Source organism: Grampus griseus (assembly GCF_964374135.1).
Source record: "Grampus griseus genome assembly, chromosome: 19".
Taxonomy (NCBI): Eukaryota; Metazoa; Chordata; class Mammalia; order Artiodactyla; family Delphinidae; genus Grampus; species Grampus griseus.
This window is the reverse complement of record NC_139013.1, coordinates 29,040,138-29,060,515: the sequence shown is the minus strand read 5'-3', so window position 1 is coordinate 29,060,515 and position 20,378 is coordinate 29,040,138. Positions and strand designations below refer to the sequence as shown.

General features: G+C 40.9%; 1 pseudogene across 1 annotated transcript in view; it reads right to left on the bottom strand.

Annotated features, from left to right (window-relative positions):
- The window catches only part of LOC309837337 (mitochondrial import inner membrane translocase subunit Tim29-like), a 94,908-nt pseudogene extending 83,255 nt beyond the window's left edge, over positions 1-11,653 (bottom strand). The window contains exons 1-2 of the transcript in view: positions 11,642-11,653; positions 11,178-11,379 (exon numbers count right to left, since the gene is read on the bottom strand). The product of the transcript in view is annotated as a mitochondrial import inner membrane translocase subunit Tim29-like (transcript). The remainder of the gene's footprint in view (positions 1-11,177; positions 11,380-11,641) is intronic.
- Between the last annotated feature and the right edge of the window lie 8,725 nt (positions 11,654-20,378).

Genomic DNA, 20,378 nt, shown 5'->3' with positions numbered 1-20,378 from the left:
TGACCCAAAGGCCATGGCTGAAAGCAGAAGAAACAGTCTCTAGCTGCCTAGGGTATGAGCCATGGCCGAAGGTAAGCACTTATATTTTAGTTGCCTCATCTATAAAAGAAAGGAAGGTCATCAGGAGGTCCCTTATGTTCCTTAGTAGCCATAGGGAGACTGGCCTTCAAGATAGACATTGAGAAAATTACAGAACTCAGGCAGATTTGAGCGTTAGAAAATTTACCCCGTCTCCACCCAGAGTTCACCCTGGAACTCTTCTATGAGAGCCAATGCTTTTCCATTAGCTAATCCCTGGTACCCAAAAAATACAAAGAGGGGAAACAGAGTACATAATCCATTCCTGTAAAGTAGTTATTAACCTTGCACTATGATTGTGTTTACAAGGTGACTGGTATGCCATTAATAAGAAGGATCCCATCCAGCCCAGTGACTGCGATTTAGTTCAGGGAAGGCAACCCATAGAGGTGCCCTGGCTGTCTTGCTGGCCAAGTACACTGAGTCAGGGTCACTCATCCAGCCTGATGTGCGCTTCAGCTTAAGCGCTGAACTTCATCAGCAGTGTAATTCCATTTATGCTATTACAAAATTAAATCGAGACTTGAACTGTGCTTTTTAAAAGATTATGTGACCATATGTACCTTGAACGAGGGCCAGCTTTGAGAAAAGTGGTCTTTTCACAATTCCTTTCTATTAGGTTAGGACTTTGTTATTTCTTGTTTCCTTTTTTTTTTTCTCCCATAAATTTGAATCAAACCCAGTCAGTAGTTAATACATTGATATGATTACAGCTTAAAGTATTTTTATTTAAAAATATGCTTTCAGTATGTTTTAAAACAAAAATAAAATCTTGTGGAATCCAGATCGTATATCGGGCATGGAATATCAGTGTTCCCACACTCTGAGGACAACATGAGCTAATGTTTCAAATGGCTTTTTATCAAATCAAGTTTTAAACCAAAAGTTTTAGAGTCAATACTGAGTAATTTAATTAGCAAATGGTACCCTTAATTCTTAAATTAAGTCAAGTTAAGGAAAACAAAATCTTATTTCTAGTATAAAGCTACCATTTTTTGAGAAATTATTTAACATTCAGGGGAATGCCTCTCTTGTACTCACTAATACTAGGGAACTCAATTCAGATATATAAATTAAGCCAGCAGAGAATTTTTATAGCAATTAATTTTATAGATAAACAAAACAATATGAATAGTTTTCAATGAAATCCAGCCATTATTTTAAAGCACACATCATATCTGGAAAAATTAATAGGAAAAATAACCGTACTTGAAGTCTAAGGAGAACGTGGCCAGTTTTAATTTTTCTTAATCAGCATAAACTGTTCCTTGTAAAATCTAGACTGGTCTATGCATATGCAACAGCTCTTATTAAGATGCATTAGAAAACATAAGTGCCATTAGATAATGAAACTGACCAGAGGTATTTTCTAGTGCTTCAATTAATACCCTGGTGGTTAAACTATAATGACCAAACTCAATTGGCATCACATTCAGACGTGAATTGTACTTAAGGACCTCAGAGTCACTTCTTAGTGGATTGGTTTTGAAACACAAAAGCACTAAATTAAAATAATTGTTTTGTCTGAAAGTTTTTTTTCAGTGATCTCCAAAATGGGTGCTCCCTCAATCTCAGACGTTAGCACAGAGCACGGCAGGGTATTCGCATCTTCCATTCTTGTCCCGTGCCTGGCACATAGCTGGTACCCAGTAAATGTACTGTGTTAAGTACGTAAAGAGTGTTTTCAGAAACTCAGTATGATCTGATCCAAAGCAATATGTTCTTTCCTTTGAGATCTTCAAGTCCACAGGCTTGCCTTGACTGAAGTTCATTCAGTGCTAAACTCAATCTTGGTTTGTTTTTTATTTTTAATTTTTATTGGAGTAGAGTTGATTTACAATGTTGTGTTAGTTTCAGGTGTACAGCAAAGTGAATCAGTTATACGTATACGCACTCTGTTTTTAGATTCTTTTCCGATATAGGCCACTACAGAGTATTAAGTAGAGTTCCCTGTGCTATACAGTAGGTCCTTATTAGTTATCTATTTTATATATAGTAGTGTGTATATGTCAATCCAAGTCTCCCAACTTACCCCTACCCCCCCTTTACCCCCAGTAACCATAAGTTTGTTTTCTACATCTGCGCCTCTACTTCTGTTTTGTAACTAAGTTCATTTGTACCCTTTTTTTAGATTCCACATATAAGCAATATATGATATTTGTCTTTCTGTGTCTGACTTACTTCACTCAGTATGACAATCTCTAGGTCCATCCATGTTGCTGCAGATGGCATTAGTTTGTTCTTTTTTAAGGCTGAGTAATATTCCATTGTACCACATCTTCTTCATCCATTCCTCTGTTGATAGACATTTATGTTGCTTCCATGTCCTGGCTATTGTAAATAGTGCTGCAATGAACATTGGGGTGCATGTATCTTTTCAAATTATGGTTTTCTTAGGATAGATGCCTAGGAGTGGGATTGCTGGATCATATGGTAGCTCTATTTTTAGTTTTTTAAGAAACCTCCATACTGTTCTCCATAGTGGCTGTACCAATTTACATTCCCAAAAACATTGGAGGAGGGTTCCCTTTTCTCCACACCCTCTCTAGCATTTATTGTTTGTAGATTTTTTTGATGATGGCCATTCTGACCAGTGTGAGGTGATACCTCATTATAGTTTTGATTTACATTTCTCTAATAATTAGTGATGTTGAGCATCTTTTCATGTGCTTTTTTTGGCCACCTGTATGTCTTCTTTGGAGAAATGTCTATTTACATCTTCCACCCATTTTTTTGATTGGGTTGGTTTTAATTTTAAAAATCTTGAAGGTGGAGGCACACAATACTTTTCATTTCATGAGTTTCTAAATAACATCCATATTCAGTTATTTGATCCTCACAACAACTCTATCCCAATTTTACGTAGTGAAATTAGATAACTTCCTGAAGGTTGCACATTCAGTTGGTGGTAGAACCAGGACTGGACCCAGTCAACCTAGATCCTAAAGCCATTTTTTCAGCCTCTACATCAGAGGTCCACAAACTATGGCCCAGAGGCCAAGTCCAGCCTGTTTTTATTAAGAAACTTTCCTTGGAACACAGCCCCACCCATTCGTTTGGGTATTGTCTAGGGCTGCATTCATGCTACAAAAACAGAGCTGAGAAGTTGCAACAGAGACTATATGGCTGTAAAGCCTGAATTATTTACTATCTGATCCTTTAGGAAAAAGTTGACTGACTCTTGTTCCACACAATTTGCTTAAGAGTAAAGAGGAGTCAAGATGACAGCTCAGAGAAGGTTCACATCCACAAAAGCCTTCCACTGAAGTCGACCAGAATCCACTGTCAGAAATAACGGTGTCTGTCAACCAATTCAAGACAGTGTGGGATGGTGAAAGGAGCATGTGGCTTTGGAGCCAAGTCAAGTTTAAATATTAACTCCAGCAGTTAATGATGTAGAGACAAGTAAGTCACCTCTTTTCTCTGGGTCCTCATTTTCCATCCGTAAAATTGGACTGGTTTATCCTTCCCATGCTGAGTTGTTTTAGTGAATTAAATAAGATAATTTATGTTGAAGTCTTAATGCAGTGCCTGGCATATAGTAGAAGGTCAATAAATAGTCATGAATCAACAGGGATTGATCCTTGTATTTTTTTTTTGTCTATATCTAACTACATCCATATATCTATTATCAGAAATCTTTTCTTTCTTTTTTTTTTTTTTTTGCTGTACGTGGGCCTCTCACTGTTGTGGCCTCTCCTGTTGCAGAGCACAGGCTCCGGACGTGCAGGCTCAGCGGCCACGGCTCACGGGCCCAGCTGCTCCGCAGCATGTGGGATCTTCCCGGACCGGGGCACAAACCCGTGTCCCCTGCATCGGCAGGCGGACTCTCAACCACTGCGCCACCAGGGAAGCCCTAATGTTCTTCTTTTATTTGGAGTCTCATGACTAATTCTAGGAAACCCTCAGCCTTCATGTACAACTGACACATCATGTTTTCTCCAATTCTTCCTATACTCATCTCTGGAACTCCAATTAGTTGTATTTGGATCTTCTGATTCCTTCCTTTCTGTCTCTTCATCTCTCTTCCATATGATCCGTGTTTCTCTGCTTCCACACTCCATTCTGAGAAACTTTCTCAGATCTATCTTCTGAGTCACTAATTCTCTCCTCAGCTGTATTTAATTTGCTATTTAACTAGTCCTTTGAAGTTTAACTGTCCATGAGTATATTATTCACAAATAAGAAGTTATTAATCAGAGAATTATTTATAATTTAGAAGCTGCCTAAATATCCAACAATTATAAAATAAATGATGATCAACTAAATCACAGTGCATATATTTGATAGATAATTATGTAGCCATTAAAATTATAATTACAAAAAGCCTGAAAGCAAACAGTACAAAAACTTATTAAAATTAAAAAAATATAAAATTATATGTATGCTATCCTTGTGAACATATGCAAAGGTAAAAGTGAATACACAAGATAATAATAGTTGCAGTAGGGTGATTTCATTGGAGATGACCTTTTCCTCTTCCAACCTTTCTATAACGATGTTGCATTATTTTTACTATTAAAAATAGTCCCTTAAAACACATTCAACTTCTCAATAGAATGTCTGAGTACAGATGCTAAATATGAGGTCAGAATTAGCACTTGCTTAAATATGTCCCTCCTGTTGAATACTTCTAGCAAGCAGAAATCCATTTCTGGATGCTGATAGTCAAAATCTTGTTAGTCATTTTGAATCTATACATGTTATTTCTGTCCCAGAGCTGAGTTCAGAAAATTGAAATCCATGTGCTTGTATCATGACTGAGATGCCCCGAATCTGTTTCTTGCTTTTCTCTCAAACACAATTAAGAGTTTGGCTTTGAATATTGTCAATTAGCAACTGAAAAATGCATTTCCATTCTACAAATTGTGCTTTTGAAAAAAACAGTTTATAAAGCATGAGCCGTGCTTAAATTAACTGGGGACATGTTTTTAAAGATTTGGCTTTTGCTACATAAAAAACAAGTTTATGGGCTTCTCTGGTGGCGCAGTGGTTGGGAGTTCGCCTGCTGATGCAGGGGACGGGGGTTCGTGACCCGGTCCGGGAAGATCCCACATGCCGCGGAGCGGCTGGGCCCGTGAGCCGTGGCCGCTGAGCCTGCGCGTCCGTAGCCTGTGCTCCGCAATGGGAGAGGCCACAACAGTGAGAGGCCCGCGTACCGCAAAAGAACACAAAAAAACAAGTTTACATTTCTAAGAAAGAACTTAATCACTGCGTATTTGCCAATCATACTAATTTCTTACACTGGCAATGTCAGGGTTTTCCTTAGCTTATCTGAGGCTAAAATTTGGCATTCAGAAAAGCTGTTACACAGGCCGCTCTAAAAATATCTGCAGTGTATCTGACCACATCCTCTAATTTGGTCAGTTTCCTTCATTTTCTTTCCTTCTTCCTAGTGTTTCTGTAATGTTTTCTCTGCAGACTCAAAGATGCCCTTTCCCTGTTACATGTCCTCCACCAGCACTCTCTCACCTGATGAAACAACAGGACAGCAGGGGCCATAAAAACTGACAAAGGGAAAACTTCTCTAAAATTTCTGGATTTTTGACTCTCAATGGCCTGGCCTGGGTTCCTGTTTTCAAGATGCTCCTTGAGTTTGTATCATCCTCTGGTCGGACCATGATCCTTAAACACAGTGATAATCATAAATGCTCTTCTGTTTCCATTTATTCTGAGAGGTCAAAGATGCGGCTGGTTTATGAGTCTATTCTGCCATGTATCACTACAGGCGGGTCAGCAGGCCAGTGGATGGATGGGCAGTGCTCAGCTCCCCATTTATTACTCTTGTCAACTCAGAAGGGATTTTTTTTTTTTTTTTTACCTTGTGAAAGGCCCATCAGCAATGAATCAGTGAAGTGAAGACGACAGTTGATTTGTGAATTTAGATTCTATAAAGTGACTCTGCTTTGGTGGGCTGTGTAGATAAAGCAACTGTCATGATAAGGTGGCAAGTGCAATTCCACAAAACCAAATTTATTGCACATTTGAGGAAATCATCCTATTTTAAAATGCCATAAATTCGAAATTGAATATTACTTATTCCCATGAATTTTGATTTATATTTTGAATATTTTTAATGGGATGCTAAATAGCCTAGGTTCGAAGCTATGAGTTTATGCATTTCTTCTTGCAGGCTATTGTGACTTGGCGCAGAATATATTGGCCATTCTTAGGATTTTATTCGTGTGGACCACAGTGCGGGTGGGAGAGAGGATTCATGCACTTGCTGAAGACGCCCTGTGGGGAATGATAGGGATGCTGGTTTAAAGAAAGGGAGCTGGCTGGCTGCAACCTTCTTTCTTCCAAGCAGTGAGCAGTCTCATACGGATGCCACGGAGCTCAGGGAGGGACTTTTGGCCCGAGCTCAGACAAGGCTGGGAATTGTGACTCTCCCCACGTGGGTTCGACCCCTATTAGCCACCTTCATTAGAATACCCATACTTCTCTGCAACACTTATTGCTGCAGTAATGAATGATTTCAGTGTTGACTTATTTACAAGCTGTGTCCAGCAGTGGGCTGCATCTCCTGGCTCACGACTGTAGCTCCACAGAGCCTGAGAAGCAAGAAATCCTCCGTCAATGAAGACAAAAACCTCCCTTTCCCAGAATGCTTTAGCCTATCACCTTTCCAGTTAGTTCAGCTTTCTGCTTAACTGATATGTAAAAAGAAAACCGGCCTAATTTCAACCCTGGCTGGTAATGCACTTCAGAAAAGGTATACCCAGTTTACCCTCCTGCAAGGAGAAAGATCCAACCTGTACTTGAAAACTGACAGCTTTGCCATGTCCCCACCAGGCAGCGGCCTCCAGGACTGTTTACCCGGCCCTCGGTGGAAAGGCAGCTGGGTTGGAAGGTCTTGAATACTTTCCCCACTCCTTGTGCAGACTTCACCCAGCACCTGGCATTGTGTGGAGCCAGGTGCTGAAACTGGCAGATGACGTGGTCAGGATTTCTTCAGCCTAGACTGGAGCTGCCTTGTCATTAATCCTCCCAGGCAGTGGCTGAGCTGGCAGAGAGAGAAACTTCCTCCAGTTGAGAAGATTCAGCAGAGCAGATTTAATATGCAGATGAGGGCCTGGGAGAACCATGAAGGTGTCCAACTCCTCTTTAAATACTTTTAATCACTGCTGTGTTTGGAGCATGGGTGAAATTTGCATGGTACCTGCTAGAAACTTTCTAATCTCTGTGTAAAGTGAAACCTTATAACTTTTACCACCTGAGTCCTCTTAGGCCCCAAAGCCGCCAAAGAAATGTGCTGTTCTTTGCATTTACTGTGGTTTCTCTTCCCATGAGGCATAGAGAATAAGAGAAACACACAAATAAGCTTTGAAAAAAAAGATAGGGGGATTATCCGGCATACTCTACTCCGCCGTCTCTGACCACCACACCTACCAGGCTGTATAGCTGCGTCTGGGTAGCTTCAATGCACAAAATAATGTGATTCCACATACGACTGCATTGGCTGAGACCTGAGCTAGGGCTTTCTGGGAAAGTACCACCACATGGCCTCACCAGGTAGCCTGGGCGTCCTCACAACGTGTTGGCGGGGTCCAAAAGTGAGTGTCCAGAGTGGGAGAGAAGGATAGGAAGAGAGGGGCAAATAGAGACGGACAGACACACACACACACACACACACACACACACACACACAGAGAGACAAAGAAACAGAAGAATAGCGAGGGAAAGAGAGAAGAGAGGGAGGGAGAGAGGGACAGAGAAAAAGAGACAGAAAGAGAAAAAGAGGGGCAGCGGGAGAGAGAGAGAGAAAACTAGGCAGAAGCTATAAGCTTTTTATGACCTAGCCTCGGAAGTCATAGAAAATCACTTGTCACTTCCTGTTCATTAAAATAAAGTTGCTTGATTAAGTCTGACCCACATTCAAGCAGAAGGAAATTAGACTCCACCGTTTGAAAGTGTCAATGAACGTGCAGACCTATTTTAAAACCACCACATAGGTTCATTGTGGGAAGCAAACTTGCCCCTATGGGTGTTGAGATCTACTCTGGGTGGTGCCTGAGACCTTTCAAAACTCAATTAGCATCTTTTGGAAGCAACCGAGGGAGTGGGGTTTGGCAAGCCACCTTCCTACCTGGACAGGAACTTGTAGCATCTCCTGTAGTGACATTTTTTTGGTTATAGGGGCTTTGAGGGAAAAGTGCATAAGCAAGTCTGAGGCCTCCTCTAGCATTCCAAATGCCATTTAATATTTTCTGGAACATCTCTATGTCAGGAGTAGGGGTAGCTGTGCTGTGCCCTCTGCTTGCAGTGTCTCTGTGCTTGACAGACTCTACTCATCCTTTAATGCCCACACTTCAAGCACATCTCCTCTTTGAAGTATTTCAGGGCGCTTCCAGGGATTGTTGAATACCCCTGCCTCTCTACTTGCGCATAGTCTGTTATTCTCAGGTCCATCACAGCACCAAAATGTCTGTCACCTTGTCTTTTGGATGGTGGGTTCCCCTAGAGCCGTAATCCTGCCCTTTCCCAGCCATAAACAGGGCTCCTGGAATGTGCTAGGCATTTATAGTCCATAAATGTTGGCTCAGAGGAACTTAGAAAAATGGGCAATTGTTTTAGGCTAGCATTTTCCAATATGGGATGTATGCAAGCTTCACTTCATGAGATCCTATAAAAGGAGGGTTTTGTGTCAAATGAGTTTGAAAAAAATCTACTGTTTCTCATGGTGGGTGGTGATCTTGCTGAGTTTAGTGGGTGTCCTTTCGTGAGAACTCAGCACTCGTTCTGCCATCCTTGCAGGCATGTTCAGGAAGAGATGCAAAGCTCCTTTTGCGGTCAGGAACCTCTATCTCTGGTAGGGAGCTTCCGGCTCCTGATTACAGAAGCTCTGTTGCTTATTTACCCCTGCGAAGCTGCTCATAATTTTTGTTTAGCTCCTCATAGAGACTTGAGGGTGTCCGGGGCTTCCTGAATCCCTGGAGAGGTCTGGGCTCAAGGTGGCTACTTAAATACCTGTGGATACCTGGGTCCTGAGTTGAGTCAAATAAAGTGGTTTTAACTGTCCCACAGCTACGTCTCCTTTTTCTGGTAATAAACCACCTTGATCTTCCTTTGGGGAACCGCTCCTTCCCACTCCCTGGCTTTGTAGCTTAGGTAGGGCCAACTGTAACCCCTGGCAACAGACTGGGCACATGACCCAGGTCTGGCCAATCAAAACATCCTATTTCCCTGCTTCAGAAAAGGACATGTGACCTAAGTGGTTCAATGAGGTGACTGGGTGGAACCATGGGAAGAGAGCCTGGCTGGTCGCGGGGTGTGGAGTGTGGAGCCGTGGAGAGTGCTGCCTTTGTCCGGGAACATCAAACTCATTGAAACCTCCGTTCTGATAAAAAGTGGGGAAAGAGAAAATTTGCAATTACATTACGGTTCCTCTCCGGAATAATCATTAATACTACAATGACTGTGTTTTATTGACTATTTACTATGTGCCAAGCTCCTGGGTCTCCTCAGTTCTAACGCACATCATTTCCCATTTGAACATCTCAGGAATCAGGTTTCATCTTCCCTTTGATGACTTCATACAACTGCTTCCAGCCAAGCAGTGGTCATGACCTGGTTGTCATTACCTTAACCAATATATCCCACTCCCATTTTGTATGAATACCAAGCGTGATACGTGGTGAAAGTCTACGTCAAGATAAATCTTCAAAATACTTTTTCAACAAAAATTCCAAATGATAAGAAAGCTTTGGGATATGGTTCCATCACCAGTGTTTTTCGTTTCTTGGAGAGACACAAAATAACGTTGCATCTGATGACATCTCCATTTCTACAAAATACAAGATTTCCTTATTTAGTGTTCGTCTTGGTGTTGTGTTACATTTAAGGAAACCAATGCTTGGGGAAGTTAGCTAATTACCCAAATCCACCACCAAGTGCCAAGTGCTGAACCAATGTGTATAAAGCACATAAAACTGGGCCAAATTAGATCAGTTCAAAACTCAAATCAAAAATGGACTTTGCCCTCTGGGGAAAGATTTCTAATTTGTGATCGTAGGCAGAGGTCATCTTTTCTTATTCCTGTATTGAAAAAAAAAATTTGCTTCTGTCCTTTCCCAAATCCAAACCTTCCGTTAGTGTTGCTGCTTTAGATAATACCATCTCAGTACAGTAGCATCATGAAAAAGTTACTTGTAATCTACAGGATTAGATGAAAGCTGTGTTCCCAGTCTGCTGTTTCTCTACCAGAAAATTGATACCAGGGATTTTCCGAGCCGAAAGAGACCAGTGAGCTTGTTTAAAACAACCAAGGACCCAGTTGCCACGATGTGGCAACAATTAGAATATGATTTCCTTTGGGAAAACGGCACTCAGCTTATTTCAGCCAAATGCCCAAGTCGTTACGGACAATTTTTCTGCACAACCCACCCACTCCCAAATTTTTATAAATTAGAACCATCCAACTAGGCTTCAGAGTTTGCTTGGGGCGGGGGGCGGCGAGTTTCATTCCAGAAAAAATTGTACCACGGAAAGAAGGGTCTTAGCGCAGATGCTGTTTCCTGATGGCGTGGAGGGGATGGGGGCATCGCGAGACTTTCCTTCAGAGGTTGCTTTGAACCCTGGCTTTCATGTGAATATCAGACGCTTTATTGCCTTGACTCAGGTGACCTCATCTACCAGAATGAAGTCATCCAACCCGCCAGGAAAGACAAACCTTCGTTCCAGAGAATCAATCAGGCCCATCAGGGGCCCTGCTTCCCCCCTTATCTCCAGCCAGTGAAGGAGTGCACAGTTATAAACCTGACAGGCCCCAGCGAGCCCCCGTTCTGCAGGTCCCACTAAATCAAAAAGGGACCCGGAGACTCGCAAAGCACCAGCTTGCTACTGGGTAAGCACTGCGTGACATCATTTCTGACTTGGGGGATTGTTTTGCATCGAGGTATTTCTTGAGAACAAAACCATGGCATTCCACTGAACTTCGGGATGTTTCTCCTTCTTGTTATTAAACTATTAACTCCTGCCAGATAGGAATGCCAGGCACGTAATTGCTCACCCGGCCTTTTTATCCCAGGCTGTTGCACAACCCATAAACATTCCAATTAGGGAACCAATTAAAATGAGAAAGAGGCTTCCTGAATTACCCAGCAGTTGAGGCAGCGCTGCCTTTTCGATGTCAGCCAGTGAAAGGTTTTTATTGCATCTGCTGAAGAGGTGAAAGGAGGAAGGAGAGCCGTGCTGCGCGCCTATGGGCTGAGCTGCAGCGAGAGGGGAGCCCTGGACAAACTCAGGGATGCTCTGGGAGACCACGAGGAGGGTGTCGGAGAAGGAGGAAGCTTTGCTTTGCTTATTAGAAGCAAGACAGAAATTACAAACAAAAATTAAAAACCGTACCATGAAGTTTATTCCTTTATTTCTGCAGAAGCTCTGGTGAATATGTGCGGTTTCAGAAAGCGGATTCTTTCCCTAGGAAATGGATCCCGCCTTGAGAACCTGGAGGCCTCTCGTGTACATTGGATGCTGGATCCTTCTTCAAGGCATCCCTCTCAGTGGTTGTAGGAGCTTCACGCTACCAAGGAAGAAACTGACCTTGGCCAAGGTCACTTACCTCTTCATGCATCTGTTCAAGAGACACTTACTGTTGGCTTACTCAGGGCAGTAGACACTGCGGGCCCTGGGGGCCTGAAGAGTGAATAGGACAGACTTCTGCCTCCACTGACCTTGCAGGTTATAGACACATTCACTCACTTCTCCCTGGGCTCGCCTCCAGTTTAAACCTTTAGCTTCAGACCTAATACCAGTGCTTGACGCACAATGGGTACTCAGACAGGGGGATGGTGGAAGTGTCCAGACTCATAAACCTCTGCTCATCCTGCTTGGCCATCAGCATCCCATCAAGGGTCCTCAAAAAGATGGGTGCTAATGATTCCTTTTCCTGAGATGGAAACTTGCATGTGTGTGTGTGCACACGTGCATACATGCATGCGTGTGCCTGTGTTTACGGGAGATATAGTTAATAAACTGAGCGTTTCTTGTTCTCCACGGTAATAGAGCCTCTTCGAAATATTGAGGCCACTCAGAACTCCACTTGTAAAATTGACTTTGTTCTTTGCTGCTTATAGAGTCAGAAGAAGGAAAGTGGATTGGAGGTGCAGTAGACCTCTGAAATGCCGAGAGGTGGTGCCCTACGAAAGCCCCATTGCACTCTGTAAACGCACCAACTGCTTCCTCCTTCTCTCTGAGAGAGTTTGCCATGTCTCCTTCCTCCCTGTCTGGATCTGAGCTCCTTGAAAATAGGCACGGGGCCTCTTTGCTGCTGCAGCCCCCAGGACCTCTGGCTCAGGGCCTGGCCAAGGGGGCCCCTCCCTGCATCACTGACAGGAGAACACACCGTTCTTGAATGTCTCTGACTTCCTCCGCCTTCTCTCTCTGTTAGCCCTGTAACCTCCTGGCCCACTTTATTTCCATTTGAAATGAGATGGTGGCTTCAGCACTAGGATTTGAGTCTGTTAACTTCAGTCTCATTGGGTAAAAAATTGGGTCTCATCCAAGTTCCTCCAATTAGTCACTTGGGCAAGTTGCTTAATCTTCTTAAGTCTCTGTCTTCTTATCTGTAAACCACAAATGATAATAGTACCCGAGTCAGGTTGTTGGAGGATTGAACGAGTTCATATATGCAACATGCCTAGACCAGGACCTGGTGCATGGCAGGTGCTTCACGATGTAAGCTGTTATCATTTCTGTGCTGTGGTATTTGTCCAAGCTGTTGGCTTTCTCCTGGCAAGACTAGACCTCGAGCGTGCAAGGCTATACTCACCCCTTTCCAGGAGGCTGAGAGCAGCATCAGTTTCAGTGGGCCTTGGGGGACTTCAAGTGCTCCCAGCATCTATGCTGGAATCCGCTGAAAGGTTGGTTGCCATGGATTGGGCATCCGGTATGTAGTAAATGCCATACTTTGTGTTTTCACATGTCCTGTCTCATTTAGTAAATGGCCAGCCTTGGCTTAAATTTCTGGTGGCTGGGAGCCCACTACATCATAAGATTTCTACTAAAATGTAGCATAGCAGAGTAGTTAAGAGTATGAGCTAATCATGTTTGAATCCCAGCTCTACAGCTGTGTGACCTTGGATGAATTACTTAAACTCTCTCTGCCTTATTTCTCCATCCATAGAATGGGGATAATAATAGTCCCGACCATACAGCTTTTATGAAGATTAAGTGAGGGAATATTTATAAAGTTTCTTGAAGAGTATCTGCTGTGTATAAAGTTAGCAAGAGCCTGGCTCAGAGAGGGTCTGTCACCACTGGGTTCAAGATGAGTTTCTGCATGCTAATTTGGACTGGGGTACCCATTTTATTTTATTTTATTTTATCGGGGGGGTACCCATTTTAGAAATGAGGAAAGGAAAGAGGAAGTAACCTCCCTAGACAGCATGGCTAGGGCATGGCCTAAATGATAATGGGCACCAAACTCAGGACTTTCTAAACTTGGCGCCCTTGCTTGGCTCCGCTGAGCCAATATGGATTTCAGATCAGTAAAAGAAAGAACTGTCTAACATTGAGTCGTCATAAAAGTGGAACTTATTTACCGTAGTCTTATGTAGGGAAACACATCAAAATATTTTCAGATGAGAGGACATGATGTCATCCATGTTTTTTTTTTTTTTTTTTTTTTTTTTTTGCGGTACGCGGGCCTCTCACTGCTGTGGCCTCTCCTGTTGTGGAGCACAGGCTCCGGACGCGCAGGCTCAGCGGCCATGGCTCATGGGCCTAGCCGCTCCGCGGCATGTGGGATCTTCCCGGACCGGGGCACAAACACATGTCCCCTGCATCGGCAGGCGGACTCTTAACCACTGCGCCACCAGGGAAGCCCAACCATGTGTTTTTTGTTTTTTTTTAATTTTTATTGGAGTATAGTTGATTTACCATATTGTGTTAGTTTCTACTGTACAGCAAAGTGAATCAGCTATATGTATACATATATCTTATATACATATATCTTATACGTATACATATATCTTATATACATATATCTTATATACTTATACATATATCATATATCATATATCTTTTTTGTATTTCCTTCCCATTTAGGTTACCACAGTGCACTGTGTACAGTTCCCTGTGCTATACAGTAGGTTCTCATCAGTTATCTGTTTTATACATAGTATCAATAGTGTATATGTGTCAATCCCAATCTCCCAATTCATCCCACCCCCACCTTTCCCCCTTGGTGTCCATACGTTTGTTCTCTACGTCTGTGTCTCTATTTCTGCTTTGTAAATAAGAGCGTCTATACCAATTTTTTCAGATTCCACATATATGCGTTAATATACGATATTTGTTTTCCTCTTTCTGACTTACTTCACTCTGTATGACAGTCTCTAAGTCCATCCATGTCTCTACAGGTGACCCAATTTTGTTCCTTTTTATGGCCGAGTAATATTCCATTGTATATATGTGCCACATCTTCTTTATCCATTCATCTGTTGATGGACACTTAGGTTGCTTCCATGTCCTGGCTATTGTAAATAATGCTGCAATGAACATTGGGGCGCATGTGTCTTTTTGAATTATGGTTTTCTCTGGGTATATGCCCAGTAGTGGGATTGCTGGGTCATATGATAGTTCTGTTTTTAGTTTTTTTAAGGAATCCCCATTACTGTTCTCCATGGTGGTTGTATCAATTTACTTTCCCACCAACAGTGCAAGAGGGTTCCCTTTATTCCACACCCTCTCCAGCATTTATTGTTCGTAGGTTTTTTTGATGATGGCCATTCTGACTGGTGTGAGGTGACACCTCATTGTAGTTTTGATTTGCATTTCTCTAATAATTAGTAATGCTCATCTTTTCATGAGTTTGTTGGCCATCTGTATGTCCTCTTTGGAGAAAGAAGACATGTTTAGGTCTTCTGCCCATTTTATTTAGGTCTTCCGCCCATTTTTTGATTGGGTTGTTTCTTTTTTTGATTGGGTTGTTTCTTTTTTTGATACTGAGCTGCATGAGCTGTTTGTATATTTTGGAGATTAATCCTTTATCAGCTGCTTCATTTGCAAATATTTTCTCCCACTCTGAGGGCTTGTTTATGTCTTTTTGCCTTGTTTATGGTTTCCTTTGCTATGCAAAAGCTTTTAAGTTTCATTAGGTCCCATTTGTTTATTTTTGTTTTTATTCTCATTACTCTAGGAGGTGGGTAAAAAAGATCTTGCTGTGATTTATGTGTTCAAAGAGTGTTCTGCCTATGTTTTCCTCTAAGAGTTTTATAGTGTCTAGCCTTACATTTAGGTCTTTATTCCATTTTGAGTTTATTTTTGTGTATGGTGTTAGAGAGTGTTCTAATTTCATTCTTTTACATTTAGCTGTCCAGTTTTCCCAGCTCCACTTATTGAAGTAGCTGTCTTTAGTCTATTATATATTCTGGCCTCCTTTGTCATAGATTAGGTGACCATAGGTGCATGGGTTTATCTCTGGGCTTTCTATCCTGTACCATTGATCTATATTTCTGTTTTTGTGCCAATACCATATTGTCTTGATTACTGTAGCTTTATAGTATAGTCTGAAGTCAGGGAGCCTGATTCCTCCAGCTCCGTATTTTTCCTCAAGATTGCTTTTGCTATTCGAGGTCTTTTGTGTTTCCATAAAAATTGTAAAACTTTTTGTTCTAGTTCTGTGAAAAATGCCATTGGTAATTTGATAGGGATTGCATTGAATATGTAGTTTACTTTGGGTAGTATAACCATTTTCACAATATTGATTTTTCCAATCCAAGAACATGGTATGTCTCTCCATCTGTTTTTGTTGTCTTTGATTTCTTTCATCAGTATCTTATAGTTTTCTGTGTACATGTCTTTTGCCTCCTTAGGTTGGTTTATTCCTAGGTATTCTATTCTTTTGGCTGAAATGGTAAATGGGATTAATTTCTCTTTCTGATCTTTTGTTGTTAGAGTATAGGAATGTAAGAGATTTCTGGGTATTAATTTTGTATCCTGTGACTTTACTAAATTCATCAGTTAGCTCTAGTAGTTTTCTGGTGACATCTTTAGGATTTTCTATATATAGTATCATGTCATCTGCAAACAGTGATAGTTTTACTTCTTTGCCAATTTGGATTCCTTTTATTTCTTTTTCTTCTCTGATTGCTATGGCTAGGACTTCCAAAACTATGTTGAATAATAGTGGTGAGAGTGGGCAACCTTGTCTTGTTCCTGCTTTTAGAGGAAATGCTTTCAGTTTTTCACCATTGAGAATAATGTTTGCTGTGGGTTTGTCAGATATTGCCTTTATTATGTCAAGGTAGGTTCCCTCTATGCCCACTTCCTGGAGAGTTTTTATCATAAATGGGTGTTGAATTTTGTCAAAAGCTTTTTCTGCATCTATTAAGATGATCATATGGTTTTTATTCTTCAGTTTGTTAATATGGTGTATCACATTGATTGATTTGCATATATTGAAGAATCCTTGCATTCCTGGGATAAATCCCCCTTGATCAAGGTGTGTGATCTTTTTAATGTGTTGTTGGATTGAGTTTGCTAGTATTTTGTTGAGGATTTTTGTGTCTATGTTCATCAGTGATATTGGTCTGTAATTTTCTTTTTTTGTGATATCTTTGTCTGGTTTTGGTATCAGGATGATGGTGGCCCCATAGAATGAGTTTGGGAGTGTTCCTCCCTCTGCAATTTTTTGGAAGAGTTTGAGAAGGATGGGTGTTAGCTCTTCTCTAAATGTTTGATAGAATTCACCTGTGAAGCCATCTGGTCCTGGACTTTTGTTTGTTGGAAGATTTTTAATCACAGTTTCAGTTTCATTACTTGTGAGTTGTCTGTTCATATTTTCTATTTCTTTCTGATTCAGTCTTGGAAGTTTGTACTCTTCTAAGAATTTGTCCATTTCTTCCAGGTTGTCCATTTTATTGGCATAGAGTTGTCTGTAGTAGTCTCTTACGATCCTTTGTATTTCTGTGGTGTCAGTTGTAACTTCTCCTTTTTCATTTCTAAGTTTGTTGATTTGAGTCCTCTCCCTTTTTTTCTTGATGAGTCTGCCTAAAGGTTTATCTGTTTTGTTTATCTTCTCAAAGAACCAGCTTTTAGTTTTATTGATCTTTGCTATTGTTTTTTTTTTTTCATTTCTATATCATTTATTTCTGCTCTGATCTTTATGCTTTCTTTACTAACTTTGGGTTTTGTTTGTTCTTCTTTCTCTAGTTGCTCTAGGTATAAGATTAGGTTGTTTATTTGAGATTTTTCTTGTTTCTTGAGGTAGGATTGTATTGCTATAAACTTCCCTCTTAGAACTGCTTTTGCTGCATCCCATAGGTTTTGTTCATTGTCATTTGTTTCTAGGTATTTTTTTTTGTTTCCTCTTTGATTTCTTCAGTGATCTCTGGGTTATTTAGTAGCAATATTGTTTAGCCTCCATGTGTTTGTGTTTTTTATAGTTTTTTTCCTGTAATTGATTTCTAATCTCATAGCATTGTGGTTGTTCCATATGTTTTGAAGTGACCGGGCGTGAAGAAGGGGTGGACAGTGGGCAGAGAAGATTGAAACAATGACTAGGTGTTGGTAGGCATTAAAGCTGAGAACAGCAGACTTATTTGATTATTCTCTCTACTTCTATATATGCTTGAAATTTTCTATAATAAATTTAAAAATAAACAGAATAATGTAATAGAATGAGCAGGGTTAGTGATGGAGAGGGAAATCAGGGAAGTCTCTCTGAAGTTCAATGGCAATGAGCCAGCCACATGGGGATAGAGGGGAGGGGGATTCCAGGCATAGGGAACAGCAAGTACATCACCAAGATTACTCAACTCTATCTAAGAAATAACCTTGTAGAGCCTTGGAAAATGCCACTTACACATTTTCTGAATGATCGGATCAGCCAAGAGAAGATGTCTAATTAGCAACTGAAAATATTGCTGCTTTGAAAATGATGCTGATTTTCAGTAGGGTTTCTTCTGTCCAAACGGAGATGTATGTGTGCAAACCTTATGCTTCGGATTAAAATTTCAAGTGTTTTAAATTTTGATTAGGATTATTTGAATTTAAAAATCTTAATTGCCTTATTGTCTTCATCGTTTGCTGTCTGATTCCACCACTGGGATCCATCCTGCACCTGCTGGAGTTCCATAAGCTGCCAGTTCAAACAGCCGCATGTCAGTGAATAAAAGGAAAAGACAGTTTTTTATGTTTGTGAAATACTGCACCAATGCATGTAGTGTAAAATAGGCCAGTGTGGTCCCAGCTGAATAGTAAGAGGGTGATTTATTCCCAAGGCTCTGTTTCCATTTTTGCTGTTTATGATAGCATATCAACGGAGCTTTTTGATTGAATTACCACCTTGTATTCAGGCTGGGACCATGCATTATTACATATGTAAGTATAAATGTTGATGCAAATGAGTTTTCTTAATGAAATGAGAGGCAGTTTATTTTTCCTTGCTTAATGGGTGGTTCTGAGGACCAGATTTATTTTCCAAAAGTGAGTACATGCTTATTTTTCAATTTGTCATCCATTTTTAGCACGAGCACCCCAATAATTCAGATCTGCAGATCTTTACGCTTTCACATGTTAATGTGGAATTATTTTTTCGTTTTTAAACCGAAATCAATTTCAATGTGATTTATCATCAGAGAACTGCCTTATGTAAAATGCTTAAGTGAATGAAGTAATAACTTTAAGCCTCTCAGTTAGAGGGCAATTTTCAGATTCTGAGGTCTGAATAAATGGTGAGATCCCTGGGTCACATTTTCATTTCATTCATGACACTCTGTGCTTTAGTTATTACTAAGTTTGGGAATGTTTAGCAGCTTCAGATGAGCTGAATTGCTTTTAAATATTGCTGAATTTTACTTTATACAATTTGAGCTACTTTGCTTGGGTGTTGCTTGCTATTCTATTATCCCCTTACCTGAACCAGCTGGCCAAGTCTGGAGTTTATTTCACTCTTCATAAATTAGGATACTAATGCGGAGCCCTGGGCTCTTTCTTTGCATATGAAATTAACCACAGCTTCCTTGCTTTGAAAAGTAGAGTCAGTTGAGGATTTGCTTAGTAAACACTTGTCCAGAGATTGCAGAGGGAGAACCAGGCTGAAGGAAGTGCGGTACAGAAGTGTTTCTCTCCCAGCTTTGAAGAGGTGAAGGATCAGGTGAGCAGATCTCAAAGACAGACAGGAGTGTGCCCACCAAGCCTTCTTGTGTCAGTTTGGGGGTTAATTGGGCGGCACCTCTGAGAGCATAATGTGAGTTTAGGGACAATGACCTCTTTCTTTTCACAGGCCAGACATCTCCTAATAATAGTAATAGTATTTAATAATAATCTTTCTTTATTACTTACATATAACTAATATATAATAATAAATATATATATTATACTAATATATAGGATTTATATTGTAATAATAATAATATTATTATTATTCAAATACTTATGGAGTACTTACTGGGTCCAGGCACTATGTTAAGTATCTAACATGTTATCTCATTTAATCTCCAAAACAACCTTCCAAGGTAAGAACCACTACAATCTCCATTTTACAAATAAAGAAGCAGAGACTCAGAGAAGTTAAGCAATTTGGCCAGGGTCACCCAGCGAATAAGTGGAGGAACGGCGATTTAAAAGCAGTCTGGCCTCAAAGCATTCTTCACCTCGCAAGCCTCTACTTTAGCAAGGTTTCCGCCTATGGAGGAATGCTCCTCTGTGCAGTGTTTGTGAAAACCCCCACAACCTCTCCTCCTGCGGAAGGGAAAGGAGATTATGTAGCCAGGTGGTGGGTGAGAGGGCCAACTTTAAAAGTCAGACAGATCTGGTTAAGTTCCAGCTCTGGGGCTGTCATTTCAGCTGCATGGCTTTGCATAAGTTGCTTGACCTCTGTCTGCCTCGGTTTCCCCACCTACAGTATGGAGATGCTAATGATACTATTGTTATTGTGAAGAATTAGTGAAGTAAGGCCACATCCAATGGGTCAGAACCTACTGGCACTAGCTACCCTTAAACTAAAATCTTACACCAGATTTATTCAGGTGGGAGCTGCCTCTGGGAGCTATTTTAAAGGGGCTTATCAATTTGCATTTCTAATTACCCTCTAACTACCTGCCGGCCAGTCCTCTGAGGACTTGCTCGGTGATTGATGTGATACCACTTAGAAATTTCTTTGAGTTCCTCAGAAGAAAGATTTTCTGTACAATCCAGCTGGTGGTGTTACCGTTTAGAGGCATCTGAAAACCTAACTGTGCCGTTGATACGCTCATAGGGAGTTGAAAGGGGGATTATCTTTTAAGACCGGAGAATGTTGATGTTTGCAAATATTTTCTAGCTGCCTCTCCTAATACTGCAAATTGACTGCA